Source organism: Salvelinus namaycush, chromosome 14, assembly GCF_016432855.1.
Source record: "Salvelinus namaycush isolate Seneca chromosome 14, SaNama_1.0, whole genome shotgun sequence".
Classification (NCBI taxonomy): domain Eukaryota; kingdom Metazoa; phylum Chordata; class Actinopteri; order Salmoniformes; family Salmonidae; genus Salvelinus; species Salvelinus namaycush.
Window position 1 is genome coordinate 7,566,604 of NC_052320.1, and position 12,621 is coordinate 7,579,224.

A 12,621-nucleotide genomic window follows, 5' to 3' on the forward strand; every position below is an offset into this window, starting at 1 on the left:
AACAACATTGTAGTTACTCCACAATCCTAACCTAACTGACAGAGTGAAAAAAAGGAAGTCTGTACAGAATAATATTCTGAAACATGCATCCTGTTTGCAAGAAGGCACTAAAGTAATACTGCAAAAAATGTGGCAAAGCAATTCACTGTTTGTCCTGAACACAAAGTCTTATGTTTGGGGAAAATCCAACACAACACATTACTGAGTACCACCATCCATATTTTTAAGCATAGTGGTGGCTGCATCATGTTATAGGTATGCTTGTAATCGTTAAGGACGGGTGAGTTTTTCCAGATAAAAAATAAACGGAATGGAGCATAGGCAAAGTCCTAGAGGAAAACCTGGTTCAGTCTGCTTTCCACCATACACTGGAAGATTAATTCACCTTTCAGCAGGACAATAACCTAAAACACAAGGCCAAATCTACACTGGAGTTTCTTACCAAGAAGACAGTGAATGTTCCTGAGTGGCCGAGTTACAGTTTTGACGTAAATCTACTTGAAAATCTATTGCAAGACTTGAAAATGGTTGTCTAGCAAGGATCAACATTCAATTTGACAGAGCTTGAAGAATTTTGAAAAGAATAATGGACAGCTGTTCCACAATCCAGGTATGGAAATCTCTTAGAGACTTACCTAGAAAGATTCAATGCTTCAATCGCTGCCAAAGGTGCTTCTGCAAAGAATTGACTCAGGGGTGTGAATGCTTATGTAAATGAGATATTTCTATATTTCATTTTCAATACATTTGCAAACATTTCTAAACACATGTTTTCACTTTATCAATATGGGGTATTTTGTGTAGATGTGTGAGAAAAAATAAATGTCAGCAATGTGAATTCAGGCTGTAACACAACAAAATGTGGAATACTGTAAGTCAAGTGGTATGAATACTTTCTGAAGGCACTGTACATAAATCAAATCACATTGTATTGTCACATGCGCCAAATACAGCAGGTGTAGACCTTACCGTGAAATGTTTACTTACAAGCCCCTAACCAACAATGCAGTATGTCACAGTTGGTTCAGCAGCCATCCCCTCCGGCGCCATTACTCGGATTGCTTTACAAGTCACTTAATAAGTTGTGAGCAATAATGGTGTTTAACACAGGACAATGCTTTCACTGGGAATTTAGCTGACGGGACCAAGTCTTCTCAATGCATACAGTACATCGATAAAATAAATCAGCATCACAGCGAGTGATGTGGCTCTAGCAAGATGTTTTAGAGGTAAATATGCTATCTGATAGTTATTATGACTTTCTAGCCAAGCTAAACTAAAATGAGCAGATGATGCCTTTTGATAACAGATATGATGATGTAGTTCTGTCCCTCTCTCCCTCTCTCATCCCTTTAGCCTTTCATTCTGTCAGAAGGTGAGAGTAGCTGGTGCATGAAGTTAGGCGCAGGAGAGCAAAATGAGTGAGCAACGTACTTTACCCCAAAAATAAAGGCACAAGGTAAACAAATACATTTGACCAATAACCAACGGTAAATATTACGCACGGGTGAACACAGCCCCCATCGAAAAACCAGCCATCATAACCAAACTGAACATAGAATCATCATGCACAACAAACATGGGGGAAACAGAGGGTTAAATACATGAACATGTAATTGGATAATGAAAACCAGGTGTGTAGAAAATAAAGACAAAACCAATGGAAAATGAAAGATGGATCAACGATGGCTAGAAGACCGGTGACGTCGACCGCCGAACGCACTTTGGGCACTAGGAGCACTAGCAGCACTAGGGGCACTAGCAGCACTATGGGCACTAGGAGCACTAGCAGCACTATGGGCACTAGGAGCACTATGGGCACTAGGAGCACTAGCAGCACTATGGGCACTAGGAGCACTATGGGCACTAGGAGCACTAGCAGCACTAGGAGCACTAGCAACACTATGGGCACTAGGAGCACTAGCAGCACTATGGGTACTAGGAGCACTAGCAGCACTATGGGCACTAGGAGCACTAGCAGAACTAGCAGCACTAGGAGCACCAAATTCACTAGGAGCGCTAGCAGCACTAGCAGCTCTAGGAGCACTAGGAGCCTCACCTAATTTTAATACATTTTGCAGCAATGTAAAGTACCTTGATGCTAAGTCAACTTCCCAGTGAGCATGTGTTACACGTCCATGTTTGGAACTGGTGCAGAAGATAATAGCTCCTGTAACCCAGGATAAATAATGAAACAGGAGATCGTGGCTTCTCTTTCAAAGGTTCTATCAATTATTTTATTCAACATTCTCTGAAGTGCAAATCGTCTTTTTCTGTCTTTTCATTGTATTTCAATGTTTTTTCTTTTTTTTCTTTAAAGTGTATTTAATAATTTGTCTCATAAATCCCTGACATATTATTTCATAAACATATAAAAAATACATACATTTACACATAAGAATATTACATTCCAATCCAATTCACATCCTAAATGTCTTTACATTTATAAACCAAACACAGTTACTCTTAACTGTAATTCACCTGTTTAGGTTAGAATTATGTCATTGACTGTTGCTCACAATAGCCCAATAGGAGATCCTAAAACATGAACGCCTTCAAAGACTGGTATAACTCATTAGAAGTTATTTTATACCCATCCTCTAAATACATCCACCCAGTGTAAGAAGGACTAATAGAAAGACAAGACTATTTCAAATGAATTAATGCTAATTATTTGAAAATGACTGAACAAGATGGCATAGCGCTAACCAAAGTTAGCAACCAACTGACCGGAGCCAGTGTCACGTTCGTCGTATAGAGGAGACCAAGGCGCAGCGTGATATGAATACATTCTATTTTAATTAACGAATTACACACTAAACAAACTAACAAAATAGCACCACGAACGTGAAGCTAATTCACAACAAGTGCTGAACATGCAACTACATCTGGACAAAAACCCACAAAAACAAAATGGAAAAAATGGCAACCTAAATAGGATCCCCAATCAAAGACAACGATAAACAGCTGTCTCTGATTGGGAACCAATTCAGGCCACCATAGACCTACAATATGCCTAGACTAACAAACACCCTAGACATACAAAAACCCTAGATAGGACAAACAAGCATACCCACCCTCGTCACACCCTGACCTGACCAAAATAATACAGAAAACATAGATAACTAAGGTCAGGGCGTGACAGCCAGACAAAAGCTAACCGGAGCTAGTTAATAGCTAACTCTAAGAGAGTGGCTTTTCTAACATTTACAGTACGAAAATAACAAAGTTCTTAAACATCACAGTTACAAAATTAAAGTCTCTAAACATTTAGGAAATTGCCAAGTGTATTTTTCAAAAATAAAAATGTTAATGAGTTAACAATTCATTTTTTTCTAGATCAAAGGAATGCACCGCCATCATTTAATTTTACATTTGACATGCGTTTTCTGTCTAGTATGAGGTTTTACAATTACTTTGTTCTTCAAAACCGTCACATTCACTTCAACAGGCAAGTTGCAAAACAATTTTGTGGTATTCAGTGTATTTTTCCACTTCACTGACCTGTAACACAGGATAAATGATGGAACAGGAGAACGTGGCTTCTCTTTCAAAGGTTCTCTCAATTATGAGAACACCCAGGTGCAGGATCGCATCCCAGTACAAAGTGAACACGTCTCACTGGCCAACAGTAGTGTAGATGCACCGCAATGGAGAAACCTTGGAGGACTGACATTTCAGTAAAAGCCTTCTTCCCCAATACAAAGAAACAAAACACACGCAACGTTGAAAGATGCCTTTTATTTCCTCAACTAAAAATACACATTTTTTCCCAACATCTTTTACTCATAGGGTTAAAACTAATGACTATACAACAAAGCAGCCAGATGCTTAATTAAAGTGAACTGGGCTGGGTTTATATTTCAGTGTCAAGCAGTCTGGATGGACATTTTCAGAGGAATCACTAATATACACTCCCTATATACTTACACTCGCTTGCTCAGTGGCCTTGTGGCTAGAGCATCTGCTCTGAGATTGGAAGGTTGGAAGTTTGATCCCTGGCCAAGTCATATGAAAGGCTGTAAAAATAGGATCTGATGCGTCTTTGCTTGGCCCTCACTAAGGAGACTGGGGGAAGGCCCTGTGATAGACTAGTGTCCTGTCCAGAGGATGTACTTGTTCATCAAGCTGTCTCACACTACACAAACAGGAGACCTGCTCCTTTCAGCCATTCCGGCTCGTGCCAGGCTACTTACTTACAGTATGCTAGCTTGCTGAACCATACTGTTTCTTTTCCAGCGACCATGATGGATGCGTAACCAGGCCAGCGCAGTAGGCTACAACTCGGCTTGGCTCAGTAGAGTGAAAGGGTATTAGCAAGTGAACTCTATCTACCCAGGGTCAACCATGACTCATGGACAAAACAAAACACTGCAACGGCTACACCTGACCTCCAGGGTGAACTGCTGTGTCCCTCCCACGTCACCTTCTAAAGCATGGTCTGTGTCCCTCCCACGTCACCTTCTAAAGCATGGTCTGTGTCCCTCCCACGTCACCTTCTAAAGAATCTGCTGTGTCCCTCCCACGTCACCTTCTAAAGCATGGTCTGTGTCCCTCCCACGTCACCTTCTAAAGCATGGTCTGTGTCCCTCCCACGTCACCTTCTAAAGCATGGTCTGTGTCCCTCCCACGTCACCTTCTAAAGCATGGTCTGTGTCCCAAATGGCCCCATTTCCCAGATGTAGTGCCCATAGGGTCCTGGTCAAAAGTAGTGCACTGTATAGCCATTTGGGACAGAAACTAGCTCTTCAAGAGATTAATTTTCATATAGCTGTGAACATTTATTCAAATTAAAATACATACAGTAGGTGCTAAAACTTTTTATTTGAATCTATCATTTTTAATCAGGGTATGATCATTGTAATTCCACACATCCTGTCTTCTGTCAATATGTGTTCAAGGTAGAGTGATTAGAATCTCTTTGATGCGGTGCCACAGCTACAGACCGTTTAGTGGAAGGATTATGCAGAAAGGAAAGGAATGCTTAAAGCTGGCACTCAGGCTTAGTTAGTTGTGTGTGTGTGTGTGTGTGTGTGTGTGTGTGTGTGTGTGTGTGTGTGTGTGTGTGTGTGTGTGTGTGTGTGTGTGTGTGTGTGTGTGTGTGTGTGTGTGTGTGTGTGTGTGTGTGTGTGTGTGTGTGTGTGTGTGTGTGTGTGTGTGTGTGTGTGTGTGTGTGAAGTATTTGGTTGAACTGTGGTTGTTATGTCTGTGTTATTCCTGCTAATGATACAGGATCATTCATATGGCTAGCTGATGTTCTGGTTGCTTCCGATCTGTTCCAAGCTAAGCAGTGAAATCTGTACCCACTGGGCAAAAACGTGTTGAATTAAAGTTGTTTCCGTGTCATTTCAACCCCAAAAAATCTATGTGACGACGTTAAATCAACGTGAAAAACTGATTGGATTTGCAAACAGTCATCAGCTTAAGGGCATTTCCTATTTTTCTTCACCCAACCCTTTCCCTAAATCCAATGGGGAATTTTTGGGTTGATTTCTCATTGATTTCACGTTAGTTGAAAACGTCTGTACGAATTATTATGGTACTAGAGGAGAACAGGAGACACGTGTTGTAGCATCAAACCTCATTTAGGAATCATTCATAACCACATCTGTTTCAATTGGCATCAGTAGTCAAACATTCCAGTGTCAGTGTTGAGTACTCATTTCCACATTACAAGTACATATAGTATATCAAGGTTATAAATACTGTAGCCTACAGTAGTAGCCTGTGTATGTGTGTGTGTTTATGTGTGTGTGTGTGTGTACACGATGAGTGTTTGTGCTGTTTTGAGGTCAAAATGACAGACATAAAGCTGTCACCTCTAATCAAAAGGGACAGGCTGGCAGAGACAGACACACACACAGTATTGTACAGCCAACCTTGGACATAATTCAGTCCCATTCAAAATCATATTTTCCCTAACCCCTAACCCTACACCTAACCCTAACCCATACTCTCACCCAAACCCTACCCTTATCCATAACATTTACATTACATTTAAGTCATTTAGCAGACGCTCTTATCCAGAGCGACTTACAAATTGGTGCATTCACCTTATGATATCCAGTGGAACAACCACTTTACAATAGTGCATCTAACTCTTTTAAGGGGGGGGGGGGGGTTAGAAGGATTACTTTATCCTATCCTAGGTATTCCTTAAAGAGGTGGGGTTTCAGGTGTCTCCGGAAGGTGGTGATTGACTCCGCTGACCTGGCGTCGTAAGGGAGTTTGTTCCACCATTGGGGTGCCAGAGCAGCGAACAGTTTTGACTGGGCTGAGCGGGAACTGTACTTCCTCAGAGGTAGGGAGGCGAGCAGGCCAGAGGTGGATGAACGCAGTGCCCTTGTTTGGGTGTAGGGCCTGATCAGAGCCTGAAGGTACGGAGGTGCCGTTCCCCTCACAGCTCCGTAGGCAAGCACCATGGTCTTGTAGCGGATGCGAGCTTCAACTGGAAGCCAGTGGAGAGAGCGGAGGAGCGGGGTGACGTGAGAGAACTTGGGAAAGTTGAACACCAGACGGGCTGCGGCGTTCTGGATGAGTTGTAGGGGTTTAATGGCACAGGCAGGGAGCCCAGCCAACAGCGAGTTGCAGTAATCCAGACGGGAGATGACAAGTGACCTAAATAACCTTAACCTAAACTTAACCCTAACCCTAAACCTAACCCTAGCTCCTAACCCTAAGCCTAAACCAAACCCTAGCTCCTAACCCTAAGCCTAAACCTAACCCTACCTCCTAACCCTAAGCCTAAACCTAACCCTACCTCCTAACCCTAACCCTAAACCGAACCCTAGCTCCTAACCCTAAGCCTAAACCAAACCCTAGCTCCTAAGCCTAAGCCTAAACCTAACACTAGCTCTTAACCCTAAGCCTCCAACCCTAAGACTAATTATAATTCTAACCTTAACCCTAAACCCACTAGAAATAGCACTTGACCTCGTGGGGACTAACAAAATGTCCCCAGTTGGTACATTTTTTTGTTTGTTTACTATTATTGTGGGGACTTCTGATCCCCACAAGAATAGTTAAACATGTTATTGCCCTTATATGTCGACAAAAAGTGGTATTGGATGACAACAGCAGATTCCTCCCTCTATTCCATATCAGATAACTGATGCAAGCAGTAGAATCAGATTTTTTTTTAAACATTAAAAAAATACACCTTATGGAACAGCAGGGACTGTGAAGAGACACAAATAGGACCTGACACACGCTCACACATACACATCATAAGACACGAACTCTACACACACGTACACATGGATTTTGTATTGTAGATATGTGGTAGTAGAGTAGTGGCCTGAGGGAACACACTCAATGTGTTACAAAAAGTGTTATGAAATGTAATGTCATGTAATATTTGTAATTGTATGCCTTCAGAAAGAATTCAGACCCCTTGACTTTTCCACATTTTATTACGTTACAGCCTTATTTTAAAATTGATTCAACTGTTTTTTTCCCCTCATCATAATACACACAATACTACATAATGACAAAGCAAAATCAGGTTTAGACGTTTTTGCAAATTTATTAAAAATAAAAAACTGAAATATCACATTTACATAAGTATTCAGACCCTTTATTCGGTACGTTGTTGAAGCACCTTTGGCAGTGATTACAGCCTGGAGTCTTCTTGGGTATGACACTACAAGCTTGGTACATCTGTATTTGTGGAGTTTCTCCCATTCTTCTCTGCAGATCCTCTCAAGCTCTGTCAGGTTGGATGGGGAGCATCGCTGCACAGCTATTTTTAGGTATCTCCAGAGATGTTCAATCGGGTTCAAATCCAGGCTCTGGCTGGGCCACTCCTGCATTGTCTTGGCTGTGTGCTTAGGGTTGTTGTCTTGTTGAACCGTCGCCCCCAGTCTGAGGTCCTGAGTGCTCTGGAACAGGTTTTCATCAAGGATCTCGCTGTACTTTGCTCCATTCATCTTTGCCTCGATCCTGACTAGTCTCCGAGTCCCTGTCGCTGAAAAACATCCCCACAGCATGATGCTGCCACCACCATCCTTCACCGTAGGGATGGTGCAAGGTTTCCTCCAGATGTGACAATTGGCATTCAGGCCAAAGAGTTCAATCTTGGTTTCATCAGATCAGAGAATCTTGTTTCTCATGGTTTGAGAGTCTTTAGGTGCTTTTTGGCAAACTCCAAGCGGGCTGTCATGTGCCTTTTATTGAGGAGTGGCTCACCTCCCTGACCAAGACTCTTCTCCCCTGATTGCTTAGTTTGGCCGGGCGGCCAGCTCTAGGAAGAGTCTTGGTGGTTCCAAAGTTCTTCCATTTAAGAATGATGGAGGCCACTGTGTTCTTGGGGACCTTCAATGCTGAAGATCTTTTTTGGTACCCTTCCCCATATTTGTGCCTCGACACAATCCTGTCGCGGAGCTCTATGGACAATTCCTTTGACCTCATGACTTGGTTTTTGCTCTGACATGCACTGTCAACTGTGGGACTTACATAGACAGGTGTGTTCCTTTCTAGATCATGTCCAATCAATTGAATTTACCACAGGTAGACTCCAATCAAGTTGTAAAAACATCTCAAGGATGATGAATGGAAACAGGATGCACCTGAACTCAATTTTGAGTCTCATAGCAAAGGGTCTGAATACTTATGTAAATAAGGTATTTCTGTATTTATTTGTAATACATTTGCAAAACTTCACTTTGTCCTTATGAGGTATTGTGTGTAGATTGCTAAGATGTTTTTTTCTTTAATCCATTTTACAATGAGGCTGTCACGTAACAAAATGTGAACAAAAAGTAAAAGGGGTATGAATACACTGTAACTGCCTTAATGTTGCTGGACCCAGGAAGAGTAGCTGCTGCCATGGCAGGAACTAATGGGAATCCATAATAAATACAAATACTGGCTGTAGGGGATGTCTTATGACTCCTAGACGGATAGACTGTTCTAGAAGGCATGGCAGGCCAGCGGTTGGCTACATAGAATGTTCTAGAAGGCATGGAAGGCCAGCGATTGGCTGAATACACTGTAAAAAGTAATTTGTTCTGCTAACTAATGTATTTTTTGTGGAAACCCGTGTGCCTAGAACCATTCGAGTAACCCAACTCCAAGTGTTTCAGTGTTCAATACTTAAAGGCCCCCATATGGTTATCTTAAACTCTAGCTGCTATCATTTCATTAGATCATTATACACTACATGGCCAAATTAATGGATTCAGATATTTCAGCCACGCCCGTTGCTGACAGGTGTATAAAATCGAGCACACAGCCATGCAATCTCCATGGACAAACATTGGCAGTAGAAATACTTAACTGTTTTGAGTTTTATGAACCTTTTGACACAAAGTTGCCTCATGTATTCTGAACTATAACGACTGAAGATACTTGAACATTGATATTTGTTGTAGTGAACATTCACGTTTAGGGTCTCTTCTACTTCAATTATTAACCGTCATCACAATTTTTTTCAAGTGTAAGTAGTTCTGATTAGTCATTTTCAGTGGTCTTGTCTTAATGTTTAACATTGTTTTATGTATTTGAAAACTTGTCATTTTAGCCCACTTTATAGCAGGCATTGTTGAGCACAGTGCTCATTCCTCTAGCAGTAGCTGGAGAGAGGCCGGTAATCATTACAGGAAGCTGTATTAGCCTCTATCATTAAGAGTGGTACACACCTTGTTGATGGTGGGAATGGCTTGTCTCATTATTCAAAGTCAATTTACCTGACGGATTTGATATCCGTTCCTCAATTACACCTCATAGCACAACAAACTACTTAATACTGTTTTAGAAATATACTTTTCATTCTTCAAACATGCATACAACATTGTGTAAATGTATGAAAACAGAGGCATGTGGCACTCTTAGGTATTCATAACTTACAAAAAATGTAAAATTCTATATCAAAACAACACAGATAAATCAAGTGTTTTTTAGTCAAATATCAACATCTGACTACTAAAGACACGAAACATAATAGAATCTAGTCAGAACAATGTCTTTAATAAATGTTAGATTTACTTAAAAATATTTAATGATCATAACTTAGAGAGAGAGACAGAGAGAGAGAGAGGAGGTGCAGGTGGGGGACAGCAGCAGGTAAGAATCAACAAGTCTGCGCATGGCTCTCATGATCAGACAGCTTCATTGGAAATTCCTGAATTTTCTGCCTGAGCGAGACAAGTGTATGTGTGTGTGTGTGAATGAGAGAGAGAGAGAGAGAGAGAGAGAGAGAGAGAGAGAGAGAGAGAGAGAGAGAGAGAGAGAGAGAGAGAGAGAGAGAGAGAGGGAGAGAGAGAGAGAGAGGGAGAGAGAGAGAATGGGTGTAGGAGCGACTCTGATGTTTGGGGGGACACATTTTGCTACGGGGGCATAATAACCAGCTACATACACAGTTAACACACACTCTAGCTGCTATCATTTCATCAGAGATCATTAAACACTACATTAAACACACACAACACCACATACACAGTTAACACACACTCTAGCTGCTATAATTTCATCAGAGATCATTAAACACTACATGGCCAAATTAATGGATTCAGATATTTCAGCCACACCCGTTGCTGACAGGTGTATAAAATCGAGCGCAGTCATACAATCTCCATAGACAAACATTGGCAGTAGAATGGCCAGTACTGAAGAGCTCAGTGACTTTCAACATGGCACCGTCATAGGATGCCACCTTTCCAACAAGTCAGTTTGTCAAATGTCTGCCCTGCTAGAGCTGCCCCGGTCAACTGTAAGTGCTGTTATTGTGAATGGGACCTCCGAGTGCTGAAGCGCGTAGCGTGTAAAAACCGTCTGTCCTCGGTTGCAACACTCACACAGAGTTCCAAACTGCCTCTGGAAGCAACGTCAGCACAATAACTGTTAGTCTGGAGCTTCATGAATGTGTTTCCATGGCCGAGCAGCCGCACACAAGACTAAGATCACCATGCGCAATGCCAAGCGTCAGCTGCAGTGGTGTAAAGCTCACAGCCATTGGACTCTGGATCAGTGGAAACACGTTCTCTGGCGTGATGAATCACACTTCACCATCTGGCAGTTTGATGGATGAATCTGGGTTTGGCCGATGTCAGGATACCTCTACCTGCCCGAATGCATAGTGCCAATTGTAATTGCCAAGATTGGGATGAATTGGAACGCTGACTGCAAGCCAGGCCTAATTGCCCAACATGAGTCCCTGACCTCACTAATGCTCTTGTGGTTGAATTGAAGCAAATCCCTGCAGCAATGTTACAATATCTAGTGGGGAACCTTTTCCACTAGAGTGGAGGCTGTTATAGCAGCAAAGCAGCAAAGTTATAGCAGCAAAGGGGGGACCAACTCCATATTAATGCCCATGATTTTGGAATGAGATGTTCGATGAGTACATGTCCACATACTTCTGGCCATGTAGTGTATAATCATTCAGATTGATACACTCTTAGAAAAAAAGGTGCTATCTAGAATCTGAAAGGGTTCTTTGGCTGTCCCCATAGGAGAACCCTTTTGATTCCAAGTAGAAACCTTCTGGTTCCAGGTAGAACCCTGTTGAGAATATACACTGCTCAAAAAAATAAAGGGAACACTTAAACAACACAATGTAACTCCAAGTCAATCACACTTCTGTGAAATCAAACTGTCCACTTAGGAAGCAACACTGATTGACAATACATTTCACATGCTGTTGTGCAAATGGAATAGACAAAAGGTGGAAATTATAGGCAATTAGTAAGACACCACCAAAAAAGGAATGGTTCTGCAGGTGGTGACCACACACCACTTCTCAGTTCCTATGCTTCCTGGCTGATGTTTTGGTTACTTTTGAATGCTGGCGGTGCTTTCACTCTAGTGGTAGCATGAGACGGAGTCTACAACCCACACAAGTGGCTCAGGGAGTGCAGTTCATCCAGGATGGCACATCCATGCGAGCTGTGGCAAAAATGTTTGTTGTGTCTGTCAGCGTAGTGTCCAGAGCATGGAGGCGCTACCAGGAGACAGGCCAGTACATCAGGAGACGTGGAGGAGGCCGTAGGAGGGCAACAACCCAGCAGCAGGACCGCTACCTCCGCCTTTGTGCAAGGAGGTGCACTGCCAGAGCCCTGCAAAATGACCTCCAGCAGGCCATAAATGTGTACCAAGCTTGCAGGGCTTGGTAATGATATGAGAGGGGGTCACTGTATTTCAGATGTTTCCAAAACTTAATTGCTCTTTTTTTAGTTTTTATCATTAGTGGATATTGGCCTAATTCTGCCCTGCATGCATTGTTTGTAGTTTTCCTCTGGACATGTAGGAGAATCTTACAGAACTCTGCATGCAGGGTTTCAATGGGGTGTTTGTCCCATTTGATGAAATCTTGTTTTGCAAGTGGACCCCACACCTCGCTGCCAAAAAGTGCAATTGGTTCGATGACATATTCAATTAGTTTTAGCCAAATTTTAATAGGTATTTCAATTTGAATTTGCTTTTTAATGGCGTAGAATGCCCTGCGTGCTTTCTCTCTCTGTAACGTCCTGACCAGAGTTCTTATGTGTTTTGCTTGTTAAGTGTTGGTCAGGACATGAGCTGGGTGGGTATTCTATGTTGTGTGTCTAGTTAGTCTGTTTCTGTGTCCAGCCTAATATGGTTCTCAATCAGAGACAGCTGTCAATCGTTGTCCCTGATTGAGAA